This window comes from Gouania willdenowi, chromosome 21 (assembly GCF_900634775.1).
Source record: "Gouania willdenowi chromosome 21, fGouWil2.1, whole genome shotgun sequence".
NCBI lineage: Eukaryota > Metazoa > Chordata > Actinopteri > Blenniiformes > Gobiesocidae > Gouania > Gouania willdenowi.
In genome coordinates, this window is record NC_041064.1 from 38,642,048 (window position 1) to 38,654,280 (window position 12,233).

Here is a 12,233-nt window from a genome sequence, read left to right on the forward strand (position 1 = left end):
TCACCAACATGTCCAGTTTAAGATTCTCTGCATCACCTACAAAGCCCTCCACAACCAGCATGTTGTGTTTCATTTTCTCTTGTTACCCGTGCGCTGATCTGATGTTGACATTAACAGTTTGCACTAAAACAAACGTACATGTGTCATTTCTTTGAGAAAAAAACGAGGTTCTATTTCATCTCTACTGACAGCCAGAGGGTGTTGCTGGAAGGCCTAAATTCTATTGGACTGTGGAGGACATGCTCACTGCTAATACGGCGGACCCAGGAACCAGCATCACTGGAATTGATGTGCTAATACGTCGCTAAGTCCATCTCCTTCAGAATAAACTTAAGTCGGCATTTCCCGGCTTTGTAACAAATTTTTGGTTTTACCTATACTCAATGTCCCAGAGGTCTGATTTTAAAATCATCTTTCAGCTTCATCGCGCTGTCTTCCTGTTTTGGTGTGACATCACACAGCGTCGTCATTCACGCAGCACTTTGTTTAGGACCCAAAAAGCACGGACTGGATTTTAGTTGCAGGGACTGGATTGGTTCTGCCAGAAAGGCTGATAATCCAGCCTGGATGACGTTTTTAATGACTAAAGATCACTGGAGCTTCGTGCTCTCTACAGCGTGCCTGTCAGAATGTTCTCTATACGCTTCTTGTTCTTAGTCTCTTTATTTCATTCACACGAGGTCCATGGAAATTACAAAGACACACACGTATTGTCTTTCATCCGAATGGAAAAATGTACAAACTGGGAATGCAAATGTTTAAATACTTCACCGAGGTCTCCAGAATGGACTCTGCTCACTGGTTGATTTTAAAATGCTTTGTCGTTTTATAAACCTTTTCTTCACTTATGATTAGTTGTGTTCCTCACAGGGGTGGAAGTAACAAATTACAAATACTCACATTACTGTAATTAAGTAGATTTTTAGAGTACTTGTACTTTTATGAGTAGTTTTTTTCAAGTGTGTAATTTGACTCATACTTGAGTACAATTTACACCATGTATCCTACTTCGCTACTTTTAAAATCAAAAGTCGCTACTGAGTACGCCCACAATTTGAATTAAGATTCAAATCTTTTCTGAAATGTACATTTGTTTGGCACCTCCTGACCACCATACAGGCCGTCCGATTGTGACCGCGACATATAATCTGTGACGTAACATAAAGACAACTCCACTGCATGTACAGAGGGAAAAAAGGAGACAGCGTCCAGATGCAGTGCAAACTTGGAAGTGTCTATTGATACGGAAATGTATCAATAGCCCCCGAGATTATGGGTACGTTTTCTGGACCTTTTCTACATAAGCGTAATGTGCCTGTGTAACGCCACACATTGTGGTAAGAGATTTTACAGCTATTTTTTTCATGTGTTAAAAGTCACTCAGTGCCATTGACGAGAAAACTCGTCAATTGCGTTTTTTCATTAAAGTTGCTAGGATACACTGTGACGGGGTTCTACTGTGAATATAAGGTTTCTCTGGACCAAACAGAACTTCAGAACTTTAGGCCAATTTAAAAGATCCCGTTCTTGGCTAAAGTTCTAGAAAAGTTAGCCTGTAATCAGCTCACATCATTTTTGGAGGCTAACAACATTTTTTAAACTTTCCAGTCTGGTTTCAGAAAGTTCCATTCCACTGAAACAGCACTGCTGAAACTGTCCAGTGACATCATGATGGCTGCAGACTTTGGTGAATGTTCCGTTTTAGTCCTGTTAGACCTGTCGTCTGCGTTCGACACGGTCGATCACGGAATCTTGTTTAAGCGACAGCGGGATGTGGTTGGCATGTCAGGCCCTATGTTAGAGTGGTTCAGATCTTACCTGACTGGTAGAACGTTCTGTGTCCTCTAACAATATGATGTCACAAACTACAGACTTAAAGTGGGGTGTACCCCAGGGTTCGGTCCTTGGGACGCTTTTGTTCTTGATTTATTTACTCCCAGGAGGCAGCTGATCCAGCTGATGAGTGAGGTCTCCTATCACCTGTATGCTGATGACCTCCAGCTGTACTGCTCTTTCAAGTCCTCTGAACCTCAGAGACTGGCTTCTCTCACAAACTGCATGGCCAAAATAAAGCAATGGCTCAGTGAAAATAGCCTTAAGCTGAATTCCTGTAAAACAGAATCCCTAGTCTTTGTTCCAGACAGTATTGTTCCTCTCATTAAGCAGCACCTTAGCGCCCTGAGTAGCTCTGTAAAAGGTCGTCTGAGGAACCTTGGAGTAACTTTCGATGGAGGGATGTCCCTAGAAAGGCATTCTAAACAGCTTATTAGGAACTGTTTTTTCCACTTGAGAAACATCTCTAAGCTGAGACACATGGTCTTTCGTCCCTGTTTACATGCCTTAGTAAAAAAGACTTGGCTCGTCTACAAGTAGTCCAAAACTCTGCTGCACAGCTCCTGATCTGCACCCACAGGAGAGCCCATATTACTCCTATTTTAAAATCTCTACATTGGCTCACTGTCATATACAGGATTAATTTTAAAATCCTGGTACTGACGTTCAGGGCTCTTCATGGTCAGGTTTCTGCAGACATTAAAGGCCTGATCCAGCCCTATGTTTCTAATTGGAGCTTGAGGTCCCCCTTTAAAAGCGAGTGCAGTCCCCCTGCACTCGCTTTTAAACCCGAGGAGATTGATCGTTTTAAGGCGCCATCAAAAGCCTTGACACGGTGTTGTTATTTTTTAGAAGGAAACCAATGTTCAGATGTTATAGTTTTCAATAAAGCAAAAAAAAAATGTTTCAAAGTCATTGAAATTTTTTTTTAGAAAAAGCCTGTTTTCTCAGTTTTTTGCTGAAACTGGTGATTTGTGTAAAACTTGCTCTATTTATTTTTTTTTTATATTTTATTTATTCAGTTCATTTCCGACATGGTTGCATTCACAGAAATTCATTTGACATTCAGAGCAAAATCACATCATTGTTTTTTTTTGTCTTTTTTTCATGCCGGAAAGGGCGACGGAAAAAAGCATTATGCTTATCCAGATCCGTCCCCTAATTTGAACACAGATAATTTTACATCCAACCTCGTTTCTTCCCTTTTTTTTTTTTGTCCTTTTTTATGTGATGTGTTCTCGTCTGCAGTCATTGTTCCTGTTGTTACTCCTCTTCACTTTTTCTCCGTATCTCCTCGGGCTTTCTTTTCCAGTCGTTGTTTACGTTCCTCCAACTCTCCAAACGTAAAGTTCTTCTTCTTTCGGAGAACCTTCATATCCTCTGAAAGTCGCCTCAGCTTACGATCCATCAGAAAGGCACATGCACATACACATACCCCCATCATTAGCAGGCCAAAGATCATGACTCCTAGCAGATAGATGTCCTCCACATCTTCTACTGTCAGCAGAGAGAGACAGAGCATCTGGCTCCTCCCTCGTGCGTCCATGACATATCCACCTGGGTATGTGTCTTTAGGACACGGTATTTCGTGCTGAAGCAATTGCCTCGTTGAGAAAATTTTGTCAATGGCTCAATGACCAGTTGATGAGTTCCATGTCGTCGCTGTAGAGTTCAATGGAGAGTTGACTTGAGATCTGTATGTGTGTAGAAATGTACTCCTCGTTTTCTCCTTAAATTGTTTCAGATTATCGGACTGTTGTGTCTCTGCGTCAAGGTTATTCCAGAGGTTCATGGCTCTATACACAGTACTATGTTTGCCAACGTTTGATATGACCCTGTTTGGTCTAAACACATTATTATGTCTGAAGTCGTAGGGATTATGATTGTATGTGAAACGTTTTTGTATTTGATGTGGTAGTTTTTTAGATGAAGCCCTAAATGCGTGTATTTGTGTGTTATAGTGTATTATTTCTTGCAGTTTTAGGTATTTTGCCTTTTCAAATAAATCGTTTGTGTGTGTGTTGTGTGGTGCTTTATGTAAAATTCTTATAGCTTTTTTTTGTTGTTTAAATAATGGTTCAAGATACGTTTTGTAGTTATTTCCCCATATTTCGGAGCAGTAGTTTAAGTGCGATGCTATGAGTGAAGAATAGATTGTTTTAAGTGATTTGGTATGTAGGATTTGTTGAAGCTTCCATAGGATGTAGCTGCTTTTGGCAACTTTGTTTTTAACTATTTGTATATGTTTTTTCCAGGTCAGCTTATCGTCCATCCACACTCCTAGTACCCTATATTCTTTTACTTCTTCTATTATTTCCATGTTTAGTTTCAGTCTTATTTCTACCGTTTTATTTCTCTTTCCGAAATTAATGAATTTTGTTTTACTGATGTTTAGGGCTAGTTTATTTACATCTAACCAAGTTTGAATTTTTAATAGTTCCTCATTTGTTGACTCTATTAGAGTTTTAATGTCTTTAACTGAGCATAGAATGGTTGTGTCATCTGCAAACAACGTTAGTTTGAGGCTATGTGAGACTTTGAAAATGTCGTTTATGTATAAAATGAACAGTTTTGGCCCTAAAATTGAACCCTGTGGAACACCACATTGTATGGTTTGGCATTTTGATGTGTGTTCTTCAAAGTCAACATATTGTCTCCTATTTGTCATATAGCTTTTAATCCATTTTAAGGCGTTACGCTTTATTCCGTATTTTTGAAGTTTTTCTTCTAGAATATCATGATTAATTGTGTCAAAGGCTTTTTTTAGGTCCAGAAAAATTCCGAATACAAATAGTTTTTTTTCTAATGCTTCTCTTATATTCTCCGTGATGTCAATTATAGCCATTGCTGTTGAACGTCCTTTTCTAAATCCATATTGTCCTTCATGTAGTATATTATTGTCTTCTATAAATTTGTCGAGTCTGTTCATAAACAGTTTTTCCAGAATTTTTGATAATTGTGGTAATATTGATATAGGTCGATAATTAGTGAAATTACATTTTTCTCCACTCTGCAATTTTCATCTTTTCTGGGAAAACACCATTCTTGAATGATAGATTACTTATATGTGTTAGTGGCGGGGTTATTTCAGCTGTTATGGTTTTTATTAGACTCATAGTTAGATTATTAACGTCTCTGGATTTTTTTGAGGTACAGGTAGTGATTATTCTGTCCACCTCTGCTTCTGTTACTTCTTCGAGTACAAAGTACTTATCAATGTCTTTCTTCTCATTGTCAAAATGGTTCCATTTAAGTGTTGGGTGTTTATTTATTCCTTTCTCTGTGTCTTTTCCAGTATTTATGAAAAAACTGTTGAGTTCTTGTGCTATTATGTTTTTATTGTATTCTTTTACATTGTTTATTATAAAATGGTCTGCATTTTTTTCTTTGCATTTGCGCATGGTTATGGTGTTTATTATTTCCCACAATTTTTTGTTTTTGTTTTTATTTTCTTTTAATTGTTTTTCATAATATTCTCTTTTTTTTTCTCTTAGTAAATTATTAACTTTGTTTCTGTATTTTTTATAACGTACTTCTGCTTTTAATGTTTTTTCTGTTATATATTTTTTATATAATATGTTTTTCTTTTTGCATATGTTGGCTATTTTCTTATTAATCCATGGTACGTTGTTTGTTTTACTTTTGGTTGTTATTTGTTTCAAAGGGCAGCATTTATCGTATATTGTTGTTATTGTGTCTGTAAATGTGTCATACGCTGTATCTACATCTCCTTCCTTGAAAACACTCTCCGTCTCTCTTTTTATCTGTTGTTTAAAGTTTTCTAGTTGTTTTTCTCCTTCCAGTCTTCTGTATGTCTGTGTGTTATGATTTTCACGGTTCTTCTTCTCTTTTGTGTTTAGTATCATAAATATTGGTAAATGATCAGAGATGTCATTTATTAATATACCACTCTTTAGATCTGTGTTTTGTATGTTTGTGAAGATGTTGTCTATCAGTGTTGAGCTGTGTTTATTAATTCTGGTTGGTTGCGTTATGAGAGGTTTTAATCCATTTGTGTACATGTAATTAGTAAAGTCTTCAATGTGTGTATTTTTTAAAGGATTTAAAATGTTTATATTGAAGTCTCCACATATCAGTAATCTCTTATTTTTAATTTCTTCTATCATTTTAGTTAATTTCTCATTAAATATGTCTATTTTACAGTCAGGTGCACGATACAAACAACAGATTATTATCTTACGTCCCTCTGGACTTGTAATTTTCACTGTTATACATTCCATTACTTCTTCCACAGTTAAACTCAAAGACTCTATAATCTCCATCTCTATATTTTCTTTTATGAATAGTGCTACCCCTCCTCCTGGCTTATGTAATCTGTTCTTATAGACAAATTTATATCCTTTTATCATAAAATCCATGCCTTTTTTTTCATTCATCCAAGTTTCTGATAGTGCTATTATGTCAAACCTATACAAAGTAGAGATGTAATCCTTAATGTCTTCAAAATTTGCATACATACTGCGACAATTACAGTGAACAAGTGACAGACCTTTTTCCTTCTTATTTTCCACTTTGAAGTCATTCTCTGTGTAGTAATGACAGTTCGTGTATTGTTTCCAATGTGAAAAGTTGTTTGGGTCCACTTCGTCTACTTGATTAATCTCCCGTTGTTGATGTTGATGATGTTGTGGATGATTTTTAGCGATTCTGTCCATATCCATGATTTTTATCAGTGTTCTTGTCGTTTAGGCACCTCATTCGTATTTTTCCAGGTCTTCCATCCTTTGGAGTAGAACGGGTTTTCCATTTTCTAGTGTTGTGGTGGTCAAGACCGGTCTTGGTCTCGAGACCGGTCTCGAGACCAAATTTTAAAGGTCTTGGTCTTGTCTCGGACTCTGAAGCATTTTGACTCGGTCTTGTCTTGGACTCGGGCTGCCCGGACTCGGGATTTTCCGTCAAGACCGTTCGAGACCAGCATTAATTCCTGCTATTTTTAAACATTTTTATAATGTGATAATAACACGGAGAAGAACGGGATAAAACAATCCTTTATTCATTAATTAATCCACCCCGTATAATGACCACAACCTTCCTTATTGTGACTGAGTGACGTGTGTGACACATTCATACTGTGTGGCTACGGTGTCAGTTTGGACCGCGGAGCGCAAGGGAGAAATTAACTAATCACCGGTAAAAATCCCAGTAAAACTCCTGAAAACAATCACCAGTAATAAATATTATCTCCCTGGTAAAGACAGTAGCTCTAATAACTGGTAAAATGATAAACTGATGATATTACAGCCTGTGAAAGCTGGATAGGGGACACACTTACTCTGCTTCTGGGTCCTAGTGCCAGCCGAGCGGTGAAGCCTGTTCCGTTTACCGTGTTTACTGAGGTCCGTGTGTGTTTAATAAGTCCGTGTGTGTTTAATAAGTTTGTGTGTGTTTAATAAGTCCGTGTGTGTTTAATAAGTTCGTGTGTGTTTAATAAGTCCGTGTGTGTCCGTGTGAAAGTCTGCATGTTTATGCATCTGTCCATCCACTCTTTTCATTATATCCATGTCTTTTAAGGCTTTATTACATAATGTCGGCTGTAGTCCGGGCCGCCGCCATCTTGGTTTATGTCGTCACCAGCGCGTCATCGCCGCAGAGTTGCACTCAAATAATATTAAATATTTTTAAAGTGGTGGTTTTTTTGTGTCTTTAGACTCCAATTACATGTATGTATATAATATGTTCCCCACAATATAAACAGGTTCAAAATATAATTATTTTTTATAGTTTCTGTTTCCACTGTATCCAGAATAATAATAATTATATATATATATATATATATATATATATATATATATATATATATATATATATATATATATATATTGATTAATTTGTTACATGACTTTTCCAGGGTTTGAGTTTGTTTTATTTAGTTTCACATCCACCTGTAGCTCTATGTTTTTTAGACTGCTGACAACTTGTTTTTAGTTTTATTTCAGAAAGTTTCACTTTTACAGTTACAGTTGGAAATCTTTGTGAATTGAATATCCTAGTTACATTACAGAAACCAAATTAAACTATATCAACTAAGTGAATTAATAAAAATAACCTGTGTAAAGGCTTTTTCAAACTAAAATCTTATCTTGTGAAATCTGTGACGTGTTAAACCTGAACAACTGAAAGAATCAGAATAAAGAATCATTATTTCTTGGCAGAAATGCTTTTAAACACTTGCTGTACATTCAGCTGACATAAAAATCTTGTTTTCAAATATGTAGAATAATTGTGAATGTATCAGTAGCAGTAGTAGTTTTAATATTTTAGTTAATTTTTTGCAGGCACCTTTTTTTTTGTCCGTCAAATGTATTTAAAATAAATTAAAATTAAAGAGAGAATGTTATTTAACTGTTGAACCTTGCCATAATTTTATTTATTTATTTATTTTTTTTAATTGAAAAAAAAAATGTTTATGGTCTTGGTCTTGGTCTCGGTTTGTCTCGGTCTTGGTCTTGACTCGGTCTCGGCTCCCGAAAGTCTTGGTCTTGTCTTGGTCTCGGTGCATGCTGGTCTCGGGCAAGTCTTGGTCTCGGATAGTGCGGTCTTGAACACAACACTACCATTTTCTCCTCCTGGGGGTGTGATGTAAATCCTGCAGCCTCTGGTCCAAGTTTTCACAATTTTTCCTCCTTTCTTCAGTTGGCGTGCTTTCCATGCGATACTTGCATTCTGCTTCGTCAGGTTCTCGTTCATAAACACCATCGTTCCCACAAGTTTTTTTCCTTGTTTCATTATTTCAGCTTTATATTTCACGTTGGTGAATGTAATTTTCACATCTCTGGTGTCTTTGCGTTTTGGCAGCAGCTGGCAGTAGTTGATGTTGTCTGGGTTCACTTCAATACCTTTCGAGTCCAGGTAATCAATCACCTGTTCTTCAATCGATTTTTCGTCTTCGATGGTCGGATCCTCTGTTTGTCTTGTTGCACTGGCGTAGCTCCTTGGCCTTATCTTTAGGCCCGTGATGATGACATCCTTTTCTCTTTCTTTTCTTTCCAAATCTTCAACCCCGCGCATCCAATGTTTTTATCTTTTCAGCATTCTTTACATTTTCTTCTTTCAGTACCTTGACATCATTCTCCAGTATTTTCAATGATTTCTCCAGGGCATTCGTCATGTTCTCCATCTTCGTAGATAGGTCCTGTCTTAAGGACGTGAAATCCTGTCTCATGTCCTTAATCATTTCTTTAAGCTCTTCTTTGAGGAGCTTAAAGTTCTCTTCCATTTTTGTTGGCATGTTCTGGGCCCAGTTTTCTCTCTCTTCAGATGCAGCTGGTCGCTGGTAGTCAAGGTCGCGTTATCAGACGGGAGTATAACATTCCCGGAGCTCTGAAAACACGTCCGCTCTCTTCCTTGGCTCAGGAAGAACTGATTACGGAAAAACTAAACAAGCAACAAACATTTTTTTCTGATAAAAGTAGAGACTTTAATCTTTCAGAATCTGGTGTCAGATTTTAGATTGTCATAGTACAAAATATTCTGTCTTTAAAAATCAGTCAAAATGCTGTAAAATGGCTGGTACTGAATGAGTTAATGTTATAAGTTTGGGTAAAATATGTCTGCAAAGATCTTGTCACTGCCAGATTAGCCTGACATTAAAAAAAGATGGAGCTAGCTAACGTGCGCGCATGTGTGCATGCATAATTGAGCTGTGGGTAGAGCAGCCCTGAAATGTGGGCGTTCCCATTCAAATCTGGCTTTACACGCATTCTCCGGTGTGCGTAAGTCCTTTTCCTTTTAAGTTCTTCTAACCCTGGAATAAGTGCAGCGCCCTCATAAGGTGAAACATTATATTGCACTAGTTAAGGGGCTAGCACTAGTTAGGGGGAGAACTAGTTATCGACTAGTTCTCCCAGTATTTGATTTTGCATGTGCTTCTCTGGCACAATGCCCTTTTGATTTCTGTTTTTTTTTTTTCCGGCTGACAATCAAAGCCAGCTACTGATGCCACTGGTGAAGCGCTCCCTCTCCCAGGGGCTACCGTTGTTGGTGGTCTGGTTTGTGTGGCTTTAATTGGTGAAGGCAGCGTCTGTGCCCCCACTCCCGATTTTAGCTTCATAGTGGGTATATTGGTCCATATAACCAACAACCCCTTTTTCTTTCATTTCGATCCGAGCTGGTGGGGCGGCGTTTGCGCCCGGCTCCCAGCTTTGGCCTAAGACTTGCCACTGGACTGCTGCTGCGTTACAGCCTGCAGTGTGTGTACTGCTGTCAGTACTTCCAATTGGGCAAAAATGTTATGGACGGCTCCCACTGTTGTGAAGCTTGTGGTGCTGCCCTTCAAGCCGACGATGGACACGATCTCTGTTCCGCTTGCCTTTGACCTGACCATCTGAGGGAGGCATTGTCAGACAACCCATGCATGAACTGCAGTTTTACGGTTTTATGCCACGGGCACCTTCAAGGCAGGTACTGTTGGGCCAGACTAGACGGCTTGTTGAGTCTGCTACAGCGACGGCTCCTCCTAGGCCAAAGAGAACCAGGGGGAGCAAAGATCTGTCCTCTAAGGTTGAGCAGCTGTCTGCGGAGTTGGATGTGATGAAGTCCTTTTTTTGGACTTATCACATGGAGGCACTTGTCTCTGAGGCTCGGTTTTCTTCCCCACCCATGCCAGTTCTGGAGGAGGAGGAGGAGGATGTCCTCTCTCTGGCGGCGTCGGCTTCTCATGATGGTTTGACACGGTCTTCTTGTGCTTCTACATCTGGTTCGCTCTCATCCAGTCAGAGTCAGGTTGATGAGACAGATGGTTCCATGCAGGATGTACAGCATCAGGCTCTGGGCTGCCTGAAGCTGGATATTCCCCAGCCAGATCAGGCTGGCCCTGGCAGTGCCTTTTTTAGACGTGGACAGCCTCCCACGCCTTTTGCTGTTCCTCCCTCTGAGGACTACCTGAGAGAGTTCCACGCCTCTTGGAGGAACCCAAGCTCCTTATTGTGCCTCTCGTCAGATGGTCGTGTGTTGGCGGCAATGCATAATGCAGTGGCAGCGGGCTTGGATCACATTCCTCCTCTGGAACCTGCTGTTGCTGCCCTCATTGTGTCAGCTGAGGTCACGTTACTGATGACCTTCTCAGCAGAGCATATAACTCTGGGGCTTGCGCTGGTCGCTTCGGCAATTCACTGAAGCACCTTATGTTTGCAACATCTGCCTTCCTGGAAGATGCTAATGGTGCAGCCGCTGCTAGTGGGTTCAATGACGCAGGCTTTTGCTCTGTTGACGAGGGAGCTTGGACGGGTTATATCTTACCTTGTTCAGGCTCGCAGGCAGGATTGGCTCGCTAAGTCAGCCCCCTAGGGGCCGGTGGGCGAGGAAGTGAGGCCGGCTGTCGAATGTTTATCCCAGCAGCACCTCAGATACTGGGCTGCTCGTGCATCAGACCCGTGGGTGGTTGCCACTCTGACTCACGGGTACAGATTGCAATTCCGACACCAGCCACACATCTACAGCCGGGTCAAAAAAACAGTCGTTCACAACCCGGTGAAGGCTCTAGCACTGGACCAGGAGTTGTACGACTGGCTAGTTTGCGCTCTGTCCAAGGCGAGTATAACCTGAGATATGCACCAGTTGCTCGCCCATGTGGCCAAGCTGGGTCTAACGGTGAATCTGGAGAAGAGCAACCTGACTCCGTCCCAAGCTACAACGTTCCTTGGGCTGTCCTTGGAAATGGTGGCGATGGAGGCTCGTCCATCGGTTCGCTGAGCAGACAATGTACTCGGCCTGATTTAGCGCTTTAAGCTTGGCAATCATCTTCCATTTGTCACATTCTTTCAGCTGTTGGGGAAGCTGACATCTGTTGCACGTGTGGTGGCTCTAGGCTTACTGTCGCTGCTCACTTTTCAGAAGGGGCTGAACAATTTTCACCTCGACACAAAGCGGCACAGGCATCGGATGCTGCGGGTTACATGGTAGTGTATCTTTGTCATTGGGAGCCTTAGTGCTCCGCCCTGTCCCTGAAGCCCCTCCCTCTCTGTATATCCACAGCTTTCTCATTATTAATCTCTGATCAATAAACACATTTATACGTGTGGTAAACAGAGGTGATGATACACACGTATATATTATATATTATTACTGATGGTTTAAACACACTGTGATATCATTAATAATACGCTGAAACCACTGTTCTAGTTAAAACCAGGTTTAACGGAGCCGGACTCTCAGAATAAACCTGGACTTAACCCTGAGCTGGGTTTGATGAAACACCCCCATGGACTCAATCAGCACTGCAACTGTGACACGGTTATTTATTTACACTCCGTTCATGTGACTGTTTACTGTAAGACCTGTGCACATGCCTCTGCGTAAATCTATGGAACCAAACAGTAGTTTAGTCCACTGTGCTTGTCTTCTTTCTGTCTCCAAGCCGTCGTCTCCTCATTCTTCTTTTT

At 40.2% G+C, this 12,233-nt stretch overlaps 1 protein-coding gene across 17 annotated transcripts in view; it reads right to left on the reverse strand.

Annotated features, from left to right (window-relative positions):
• The window catches only part of LOC114454641 (CLIP-associating protein 1-like), a 128,393-nt gene that overhangs the window by 35,511 nt on the left and 80,649 nt on the right, over nt 1-12,233 (reverse strand). The window lies entirely within an intron of this gene.